The 11,127-nt window shown below is 38.3% G+C and overlaps 1 pseudogene across 1 annotated transcript; it reads left to right on the top strand.

The window, feature by feature from the left end:
- Positions 1-4,627: 4,627 nt before the first annotated feature.
- On the top strand, positions 4,628-5,343 carry LOC308357159 (protein LZIC-like; annotated as a pseudogene). Its single transcript has one exon. The product of its transcript is annotated as a protein LZIC-like (transcript).
- The last annotated feature ends 5,784 nt before the right edge of the window (positions 5,344-11,127 follow it).

The following is an 11,127-nucleotide window of genomic DNA, read 5'->3' as shown; positions in this document are numbered from 1 at the left end:
CACGTGTGTCCCACAAGGTACTTATTAATTACAAAGAGACAAACAATAAATTTACTGTGGAGAATCCTTGTGGACATTATGTCAACAAAACCATAAAAGTATAAATGATACAGCAAATGTGGTAAAATACCAATATTTGTGCCATAGAGAAATTCTTTTCCTTTTATAGTGGAAAAAAAGAGGGGGGACAAGGGAGGATTTGTTGACATCAGTCAGCAGTGGAGCAGAGGACTAATTTCTATCTTTGATCTTCATCTGTGAAAGCTCAGATCCCACAAAGGTTTCCAAATGAAACATTTACCTTTTTAGGGGGTAGAGAATTATTGGGGAATCCTAGACTCTATATAAGGGAAGACTCCCAAAAGAAAGACATAAATAATAAAACTCCAGAATAATGGTTTTATACTGACCATAGACTACAGAGGTGGGAGTTGGTTGTCCTGACTTCTACAGCGCTTAATCAAGAGTATCAAATCATATTTATAAAGCATTTTTAAAATGCCTTACAGACTTCAAAGCTGTAAAGCTTCTCTGCATCTCTAAGCATTCATGTCCACATTTTGTATATTCTCAGTCTAAGATAATTACCAATCGGCCTACTTTTAAAAGAACTATTCTTCTAGTGAGAAGGAAATGGTGTCTGGAGAGTTTTTTGTTCGAAATGTCGGTGTTTGCATGATTTACAGTGTAATTAACCAGCCTTGCAGCACCAGCAAACTGGCTCCCCTCACGATTCATCATGTTCCCAGTGACTTCAGATCATCAACTCTGCTGGGAGAAAACCCCTCCTCCTTAGTGATGTAAAAATATTATGTCACCCCCAACGACAGAATGTGATCTATCCTTATATACCTATTGTTTTTCAGATCTAAGGGATTTTTTCCTTGATTATTTTTGACACTACCCTTGGTGCTAAAAATCTAATTAAATACACACATACAAAATCTAATACTACTTAAGAAGAATGTTGTCATTCAATTGCTTATAATCACCAGAACACATTTGTTAAGATATAATTGTGCAGCATAAAAGGCATAAAAGTCTAGTAGCCCAGAATCTAACATAAGAATATCTATATGGATAAGTACATAATGAATATTATCACAAAATGACTTTAAATCTCTACATTAAAAACTTATTAGCTATCTAAAAACTTCAGAAGTGTTTACTTTTGGCCTAGTAATCCTACTTCTAAGAATTCACCCTAAATTTATACCTCCAACAATATGGAAATACATGGGCACAAGGTCAATTATTGCTACATTGTTTGTATTTGCAAAATATTGGGGACCATCTAAATGCACATGTAGAAGAGAGTGGTTGAATCAACTTTGGTACAAGCACATAGCAGAGCACCTATGTGAGAAAGAATGAGATACATGTCTGTAAACTGATATGGAATGATTTCCAGGGATATACTGTTTAATGAAGAAAGCAAAGAACAGAAGAATATAGTATGCTACCTTTTCTGTAAGGAAAAAAAGAGGGGAGGGAAGGGAAGTGAGAAAGTAGGCATGAGCTTGCTTTTTGACCAAAAAGGAAAACAGGAAAGATAAACCAGAGATGAGATTGGTTATTTATAGGAGGTAGGTGGGAATGTGGCTGAAAGGGTGAAGGGGGTAGGTACTGAGCAGAAGTTGGAAAGTGATGTTTTTCCTGCATATTACTTTTTGTACAGTTCTATCTTTTAGAGCCATGTTAATGATGCATATATTTAAAAAACACATATACACACACAACTAGAGAAAAATGCTAATAAGGGAACATGAACAAATCAACCCAAGTTTTGAATGAATAATATAATCACACTGAAATGCAGAGTGGTGGGAGGGAAGGGGAACTAACTCAAGCCAAATAACTTGAGAATATAATTTTTTAAAACTCTATACTCTCAGACTAAAGAAAAAAAAAGAACTATAAAACCAACAATGGTTGGTTTTTGTCTTTGTTTTTGGTAGCAATTCTAAAACTACTTTCTGTGTATTCTGGGGTTGGGTAAATAAGTAAAAATATTATAGACAATGGGATTCAAACTTCTCACTGAAAGAAAAGAGGTACAAATAGGGAGAGAGAGAAGAGTGGAATATATCCTATAGTACTGGATTAGAATTAGACAAGACAGTATGAACTCATGGCTTTTTTTTAAAGATTTTTTTTAATTTATTTGACAGACAGAGATCACAAGTAGGCAGAGAGGCAGACAGAGAAAGAGGGGGAAGCAGACTCTCTGCTGAGCAGAGAGCCCAATGTAGGGCTCGATCTCAGGACCCTGGGATCATGACCTGAGCTGAAGGCAGAGGTTTTAACCCACTGAGCCACCCAGGTGCCCCTGAACTCATGGCTTTTAATAGAGATAGATATGGGTGTGTTTATATATGAATATAATTTTTAGCTCTGTCTACTGAAAAAGCGCAGAAGCAATGATACCGCAGGAGCAATAAGCACACCTAGTGCCCAGAACATGGTTTCTAAATTCCATTTGCTCTTTGGCGAATTGGCTGATTCCAGAGCTAGAGCTGGGAAAGAATAAGTTTAATGTCATATTATGCCTCATATTAAGCTACTAAGTTAGCAAATGCTCGAAGAATGGTGGGACATGTCCAGATGATAAAGAGTCATACTGAGGGGCTCCTGGGTGGCTCAGTGGGTTAAAGCCTCTGCCTTTGGCTCAGGTCATGATCCCAGGGTCCTGTGATCAAGCTCGGCATTAGGCTCTCTGCTCAGCAGGGAGCCTGCTTCACCCCAACCTCCCCGCCTGCTTGTGATTTCTATCAAATAAATAAATAAAATCTTGAAAAAAAAAGAGTCATACTGAAAGTCTCTTACCAGCCAAATCTGGGACAATTAAGCATAAAAATAAAAATGATAGTAATGCATTATAACCCATGGAATAAAATAAAAATATATAAACAAATGAATAAGAAATGTGTGAGAAGGGAAAGTAAGTCTTTACAGTAGAATGTCAGCTAATGTATGTACTGCCGAAGTGAGCACTAGAATGTCAGCTAATAAATGTATGAGGAATGATGTGATTAGAAAATCACTATTTGGCAGAGTGCCTGGGTGGCTCAGTTATTAAGCTTCTGCCTTAAGCTAAGGTCATGATCCTAGGGGCTGGGATTGAGCCCCGTATCATGCTCCCTGCTTGGCAGGAAATCTGCTTCTCCCACTCCTATTCCCCTGCTTGTGTTCCCTTTCTCACTGTGTCTCTCACTCTCTGTCAAATAAATAAATAAAATATTTTTTAAAAAAGAAAATCATGATTTGGCAACTATCATTGTAATAATTGAATCATTACTGGATTATTTTTAGCTTTACCAAGCTAGTGGGTGAAATTTGGATGAGAAACAGGATATATACATAGTCACAAAGTATGTTCTTACAAGATATTTATTAATTACAAAGAGAAAAGTAGTAAATTATATAGTGGTAAAATATGAATGGGAAATCTTGGTGAGAGGTGTACAAGAATACTTTTGTGCTATTTGTACAATTTTTGGTAAGTTTGAGATTATATAAAATTTTTAATTATATAAAAATTAAAAAGAAGTGGTATTTAAGGAGTTTCCTAAGCTACAACAAGACAAAACTGTCATCAATGTATAGTGGGTTGATTCTGCCTGCCTCCTTAGCAGAATAGCTTATGAAAAGCCATCATTTGGGGGGAAGGGAATAGTGCGAGGTCAAAAACCCTATTAGATGTTTCCTGAACAAAATTAAAAATTTTTTTCTTTTTTTAAAACTTTTTACTATATTTTTATTTTTATTTATTTTATTTTATTTTATTTTATTTTACTATATTTTTAAAGTAGCCTCTACCTACACACCTAACATGGGACTTGAAATTACAACCCCGAGATCAAGAGTTGCATGGTCTACTGACTGAGCCAGCCAGGTGTCCTTAAAAATATTTTTTTTTAAAGATTTTCATTTATTTATTTGGCAGAGAAAGAGAGATCACAAGTAGGCAGAGAGGCAGGCAGAGAGAGGGAGGGAAGCAGGCTCCCCGCTGAGCAGAGAGCCCGATGCGGGGCTCGATCCCAGGACCCTGAGATCATGACCTGAGCTGAAGACAGAGGCTTAACCCACTGAGCCACCCAGGTGCTCCAAAAATATTTTGTTTTTAAAAAGATGTAAGTCTGTTGGAAGAGAGTTTTTGACAGCAATTTTTAAAACTCCCTGTTATGTACCAGGCACAAATTTATTTCTAGTTGTTAAAAAAAAAAAACAACCAGTTGGATGAAGATTTCAATCCCAGGAGACCTAAAAATCAAAGATATCAAACAATAAAGGAATGGAGAAATTTCTGTTCTCCTCCAAGATGGTAAATTTAAATAGAAATTTATGATTATTATGGCAGTTATAAAGTCTTCACGTGACTGATGCATAGACATATTCCAAAACTGTTTTTTTCTATTACATATTATTCTATTACATATTAGTAAATATACGATCATTAAAAAGAACTGTCCTGGGACAGGGGACCCTGAGGGCCTGAGGAGCCAACTGCACTTCCAAATGGTTTGAACTTTGAGCTTCTTGCAGTCCTGAGGAACAATTTCACTTTCCTCAGGTTTATGACACTCAAAACTTCAACAGTTGGAGGTTTACGCACTTTGGGACCAGTCAACACTGTGCAGAGTTCAAAGTGCTAGGAGACAAGAGATCCAAATGGCTTCCAGAGGAAAGACAGAGACAAGCAAATTAAAGGAGAATTTAGAAGAATGGTTGGACAGCAATTACAAGATTTGGTGGAAATGCAGAGAAGAACTTGATACAGATGACTATGAAGAAACCAAAAAGGAAACTGCAGCAACTAAGTGAATTTAATGATTTACTGAAGAAAAGTATGCCCGGAAATATGACTTTGGGAGATGAGCCAAGTTGAATGCAACTGGCTAACCAGGCCTCTATCAGTCAGGCCTTTTAAACCCCAGAGGTCATCAGATTACCTGAAAGAAACAAACAGGTCAGCTTCAGACAAGGTTAGCAGAGATGGATCTAGATCTCGTGGTGGGAAAGCTGGAAAGAGGCCTCTACTCTCAACAGAAAGGGGAGATACTAACAGCTCTCAGGACACGTGGAGGGAAGCTGAGTGCAGATGACAAGGCCTTCTTGTCAGCAAATGCAGGTGCTCTTCTCGGCCAGTTTGAGAAAGTCTCTCCAGACCTTGCCTCTAGAGATAAGTTTCTTGCACTGGCAAGCTCTGAGGTTGAAAAAACAAAAAAGGGACATAGTGTGGAAGCTTGGCACATGGAGCACATTTTTGCTGCAAATGGCCGTTTGTCTCCTAGGGATTTCGAATCATTGCAAGGAAAACAGGAGATTCTTGAAATGCATTGATACCCTAAGAAAAGGTGACAGAAAAATATACTTGTGGCTTCTGTTCATACCCTTCGTCATTGTGCTTTGTGTAGGGCTGCCTGTCTGAGTGATCCTGGACTTGTTGGGATGAGGGACCCATTAGGCCTGATTCCTTATGTCTTGGGGGTTTGACAAAGAACAGAAAATAGTTTCTCTGCTTATGTTTATTAAGCCTCCTTGTTGGTTTTTGTTTTGTTTTAAGCCTCCTTGGTTTTTGTTTGTTCTTAAGATTTTACTTATTTGAGAAAGAGAGAGCGAGAGAGCACAAGTAGGTGGAGGGGCAGAGGGAGAGGGAGAAGCAGGCTCCTCACCAAGCAAGGAGCCTGATGTGGGGCTTGATCCCAGGACCCTGAGATCATGACCTGAGCTGAAGGCAGACGCTTAACCAACTGAGCCACTCCGGTGCCTCAAGCCTCCTTGTTTTTAAATGCTGATAATAGATGAAAAGATGTGAACTTAAAAAAAAAGAAAGAAAGAAAAGAAAAAGAGAACCATCTTGGTAACTTGGTAATGAGGTACTAATACTACTGTGACAACTTGCTAGATACTCTTCTTCTTCTTCTTCTTCTTTTTTTTTAAAGATTTTATTGTTTTGGGGGCACCTGGGTGGCTCAGTGGGTTAAAGTCTCTGCCTTCGGCTCAGGTCATGATCCCAGGGTCCTGGGATCGAGCCCCGCGTTGGGCTCTCTGCTCAGCAGGGAGCCTGCTTCCTCCTCTCTCTCCGCCTGCCTCTCTGCCTACCTGTGATCTCTGTCAAATAAATAAACAAAGTCTAAAAAAAAAAAAGTCTATAAAAAAAAAGATTTTATTGTTTTAGTTTTTTTTTCGGGGCACCTGGGTGGCTCAGTCATTAGGCATCTGCCTTTGGCTCAGATCATGATCCCAGCCTCCTGGGATCGAGCCCCACATCAGTCTCCCTGCTTGGCGGGAAGCCTGCTTCTCCCTCTTCCATTCCCCCTACTTTTGTTCCCTCTCTCTCTCTGTGTCTCTGTCAAATAAATAAATAAAATCTTAAAAAAAAAAGAGATTTTATTGTTTTTTTAAGTAATCTCTACATCCAACGTGGGGTTTGAACTCACAACCCTGAGATCAAGAGCTGCACACTCTACCAACTAAGCCAGCCTGGCATCCCCACCAGATATTATTCTAAATTCTATAGTCTATTCTATATTCTAAATTCTAGTTGTGATTTGCGTATATTAATTCATTTAATCTCACTGTGACCCTGTGTCGTAGATACTGTTATTAGACTCCATTTACAGTTGAGAAAATCAAGGATCTCAAACTTTCTTGACTCACTGTGGTGTTAGTGTCTCAGCAATTTTTTCATGGTAATTGACACCAAAAGAAATACTTAATAATTTCATTCACACGTTGTTAGATCCAAATAACTTTTTTTTTGAGAGAGAGAGAGAGAGCATGCGCAAGCCAGAGAAGGGATAGTGAGAGCAGGAGAGAGAGAATCTCAAGCAGGCTCCACACTCGGTGGGGAGCCCGTCACAGAACCCTGAGATCATGACCTGAGCTGAAATCAAGAGTTGGTTGTTCAACCAACTGAGCCACCCAGGTGCCCTGTTAGATCCAAATATCTTAACATATATTTATGATTTCACAATTTAGTAGCCATTAAAAATACAAACTAAAAGAGCAAATAGTATTTCATTTTTTAAATAATCAAATTACTTGCTAATGGGATATGTGAGCCTGCTGTGCACTGCACAGCTTCAGAGCTCAGATTAGACAGTGCTGCTTTCATTTCCTGCTCTGTCCTGATATGCATACAGTTCTTGATTTCATCAGAGCAACTGCAGGGAACCCAGGTTTGCAAAGATATGACACCAAATCCATGATCCACCTCATACTAGAAGGTAACATAATTTCTTTTTTTTTTTTTTTTAAGATTTTATTCTTAAGTAACCTCTACACCCAATGTAGGGCTTGAATTTACAACCTCAAGATCAGGAGTCATATGCTCTACTGACTAAGCCAGCTGGGCACCCCTTTTTTTAAAACTTTTTTTTTAAAGAAGTTCACATAATTAAAAAAAAGATTTATTTATTGGGGTGCCTGGGTGGCTCAGTCAATTAAGCATCTGCTTTAAGCTCTGGTCTTGATCCCAGGGCCCTGGGATTGAGCCCCACATTGGACTCCCTGCTCAGAGGGGAGCCTGCTTCTCCCTCTGCCTCGGCCTGCCGCCTCCCTGCTTGTGCTCTCTCTCTCTCTCTGTTTCTTTCAAATAAATAAAATCTTAAAAAGAAAGATTTATTTATTTGAGAGAGAGAGTGGGGGCCAGGGACAGAGGAGAGAGAGTTTTAGGCAGACTCTATGCTCAGCACGGAGCCCAACATGGGGCACAATCTCACTACCTCAAGATCAGGAACTGAGCCAAAGCCAAGAGTTAGACCTCCAACTGACTGTAAGACCCAGGGACCCCACCACAGAAGTTCACATAATTTCTAACAGATGTTGAGTTTCACTATGATGCCCTTAAACTTTTAAAATATTCTATGTTTCTAATAAAGGACATCTATGAAAAACCCCAATAAACATCACACTCAATGGGGAAACACCTGAGAGCTTTCCCCCAAAGATCAGGAACAAGACAAGGATGTCCACTCTCACCACTGTTATTCAGAATATACTAGAAGTCCTAGTCACAGCAGTCAGATGACAAAAAGAAATAAAAGGCATCCAAACAGGTAAGGAAGAAGTAAAACTTTCACTATTTGCAGATGACATGACACTATACATAGGAAACCCCAGAAGACTCCACCAAAAAGCTACTAGAACTGACAAGTGAATTCAGTAAAGTCATAGGATATAAAATCAATGTACATAGATCAATGGAGCAGAATAGAGAGCCCAGAAATAGACCCTCAACTCTATGGTCAACTAATTGTTGACAAAGCAGGAAATAATGTCCAATGGAAAAAAGATAGCCTCTTCAACAAATGATGTTCGGAAAATTGGACAACCACATGCAGAAAAATGAAATTGGACCATTTCCTTACACCACACATGAAAATGGACTCAAGCTTAGCAAACTCAACACCCAAAGAACAAATAATCCAATCAAGAAATGGGCAGAGGACATGAACAGACATTTCTGCAAAGAAGACATCCAGATGGCCACAGACACATGAAAAAGAGCTCCACATCACTTGGCATCAGGGAAATACAAATCAAAACCACAATGAGATACCACCTCACACCAATCAGAATGGCTAAAATGAACAAGTCAGGAAATGACAGATGCTGGTGCGGATGCAGAGAAAGGGGAATCCTCCTACACTGTTGGTGGGAATGCAAACTGGTGCAACCGCTCTGGAAAACAGCATGGAGGTTCCTCAAAAAGTTGAAAATAGAGCTACCCTAAGACCTAGCAATTGCACTACTGGGTATTTACCCTAAAGATACAAACATAGTGATCCGAAGGGGCACCTGTGCCGAATGTTTATAGCAGCAATGCCCACAATAGCCAAACTATGGAAAGAACCTAGATGTCCATCAACAGATGAATGGATAAAGAAGATCTGGTATATATATATGCAATGGAATACTATGCAGCCATCAAAAGAAAAGAAATCTTGCCATTTTCGACAATGTGGATGGAACTAGAGGGTATTATGCTTAGTGAAATAAGTCAGTCAGAGAAAGACAACTATCATATGATCTCCCTGATATGAGGAAGTTGAGATGCAACGTTGGGGGTTTGGGGGGTAGGAAAAGAATAAATGAAACAAGATGGGATCGGGAAGGAGACAAATCATAAGAGACTCTTAATTTCACAAAACAAACTGAGGGTTGCTGGGGGGAGAGGGGTAGGGAGAGGGTGGTGGGGTTATGGACATTGGGGAGGGTATGTGCTATGGTGAGTGCTGTGAAGTGTGTAAACCTGGCTATTGATTCACAGACCTGTACCCTGGGGCTAATAATACATTATATGTTTATAAAAAATTATAAAAATTATAAAAACATAAAATCAATGTATGGAAATCTGTTGCATATTCTATACACTAATAATGAAGCAGTAGAAAGAGAAATTAAGAAAACAATCCCATTTACACTTGCACCAAAAATAATAAGATACCTAGGAATACACCTAACCAAAGAGGTGAAAGACCTATATTCTGAAACCTATAAAACATTGGTGAAAAAAACCTGAAGATGACACAAAGAAATGGAAAGCTATTCCATGCTTATGGACTGGAAGAACACATATTGTTAAAATGTCTATACTATCCAAGGCAATCTACAGATTTAATGTAATCCCTATCAAAACACCAACACATTTTTCACAGAACTAGGACTAACAATCCTAAAATTTGTGTGGAACCATAAAAGACCCTGAATAGCCAAAGCAGTTTAAAAAAAAAAAAAAGCAAAGCCAGAGGTATCATAATTCTAGATGTCCAACTTATATTACAAAGTTGTAGTAATCAGTACAGTATGGTAGCAGCACAAAAATGGACACATAGATCAGTGGAAAAGAAAGCCCAGAAATAAAACTACAATTATATGATCAGTTAATCTTTGACAAAGCAGTAAAGAATATCCAATGGGAAAAGATAGTCTCTTCAACAAATGGTGTTGGGAAAACTGATCATCAGCAGCAAAAGAATGGAACTAGATCACTTTCTTACACCATGCACGAAAATAAACTCAAAATGGATTAAAGATCTACATGTGAGACCTGAAACCATAAAAACCCTAGAAGAGTGCACAGGCAGTAATGTCTCTGATATTGGTTGTAGCAACATTTTTCTAGATATGTCTCCTGAGGAAAATGACATATCCAATAAAAGATTAGTATCTAAAATATATAAAGAACTTATACAACTCAACACCTGAAAAACAAGGAATCCAAATAAGAAATGGGCAGAAGACATTAACAGACATTTCTCCAAAGAAGACATCCAGATGGCCAACACACACATGAAAAGACGTTCAATGTCACTCATCATCAGGGAAATGCAAATCAAAACCACAGTGAGATATCACTTCACACCTGTCAGAATGGCTAAAATCAAAACCAAAACAAGTGTTGGTGAGAATGTGGAGAAAAAAGAACCTTCTTGCACTGTTGGTGGGAAGGCAAACTGGTGCAGCCACTCTGGAAAATAGTATGGGGGTTCCTCAAAAAATTAAAATAGAATTACCTACCCTAAAATCCTGTAATCACACTACTGAGTATTTACCCCCCAAATACAAAAACATTAATTCAAAGAGATACATATGCCTCTATGATTATAGGAGCATTATTTACAACAGCCAAAGTATGGAAGCAGCTCAGCTGTCCATCGATAGATGAATGGGTAAAGATGCTGGGACGGCTACAAATACAATGGAATATTATGCACCCATGAAAAAGAATGAAATCTTGACATTTGCAACAACATGAATGGAACTAGAGAATATAATGCTAAGTGAAATAAGTCCGTAAGAGAAAGTCAAATACCATATGATTTCACTCCTATGTGGAATTTAAGAAACAAAACAAATGAGCAAATAGAAACAGACTCTTAACTATAGACAACAAACTGATGATTACCAGAGAGGAAGTGGGTAGGGGGATGGGTGAAATAGGTGATAGGAATCAAGGAGTGTACTTGTCGTGATGAGCACTGGCTTATCTATGGAATTATTGAATTGCTATATTGTACATCTGAAACAAATATAACACTGTATGTTAACTATATTATTTTTAAAAAATAAAAATAAATAAATAAAATATTCTATCTTCCTCTATAGGCTTGCTGCTCT

This window comes from Martes martes (genome assembly GCF_963455335.1).
Source record: "Martes martes genome assembly, chromosome: 16".
Classification (NCBI taxonomy): Eukaryota; Metazoa; Chordata; class Mammalia; order Carnivora; family Mustelidae; genus Martes; species Martes martes.
The sequence above is the reverse complement of the archived record's forward strand: the minus strand, read 5'-3'. Positions and strand labels throughout refer to the sequence as shown.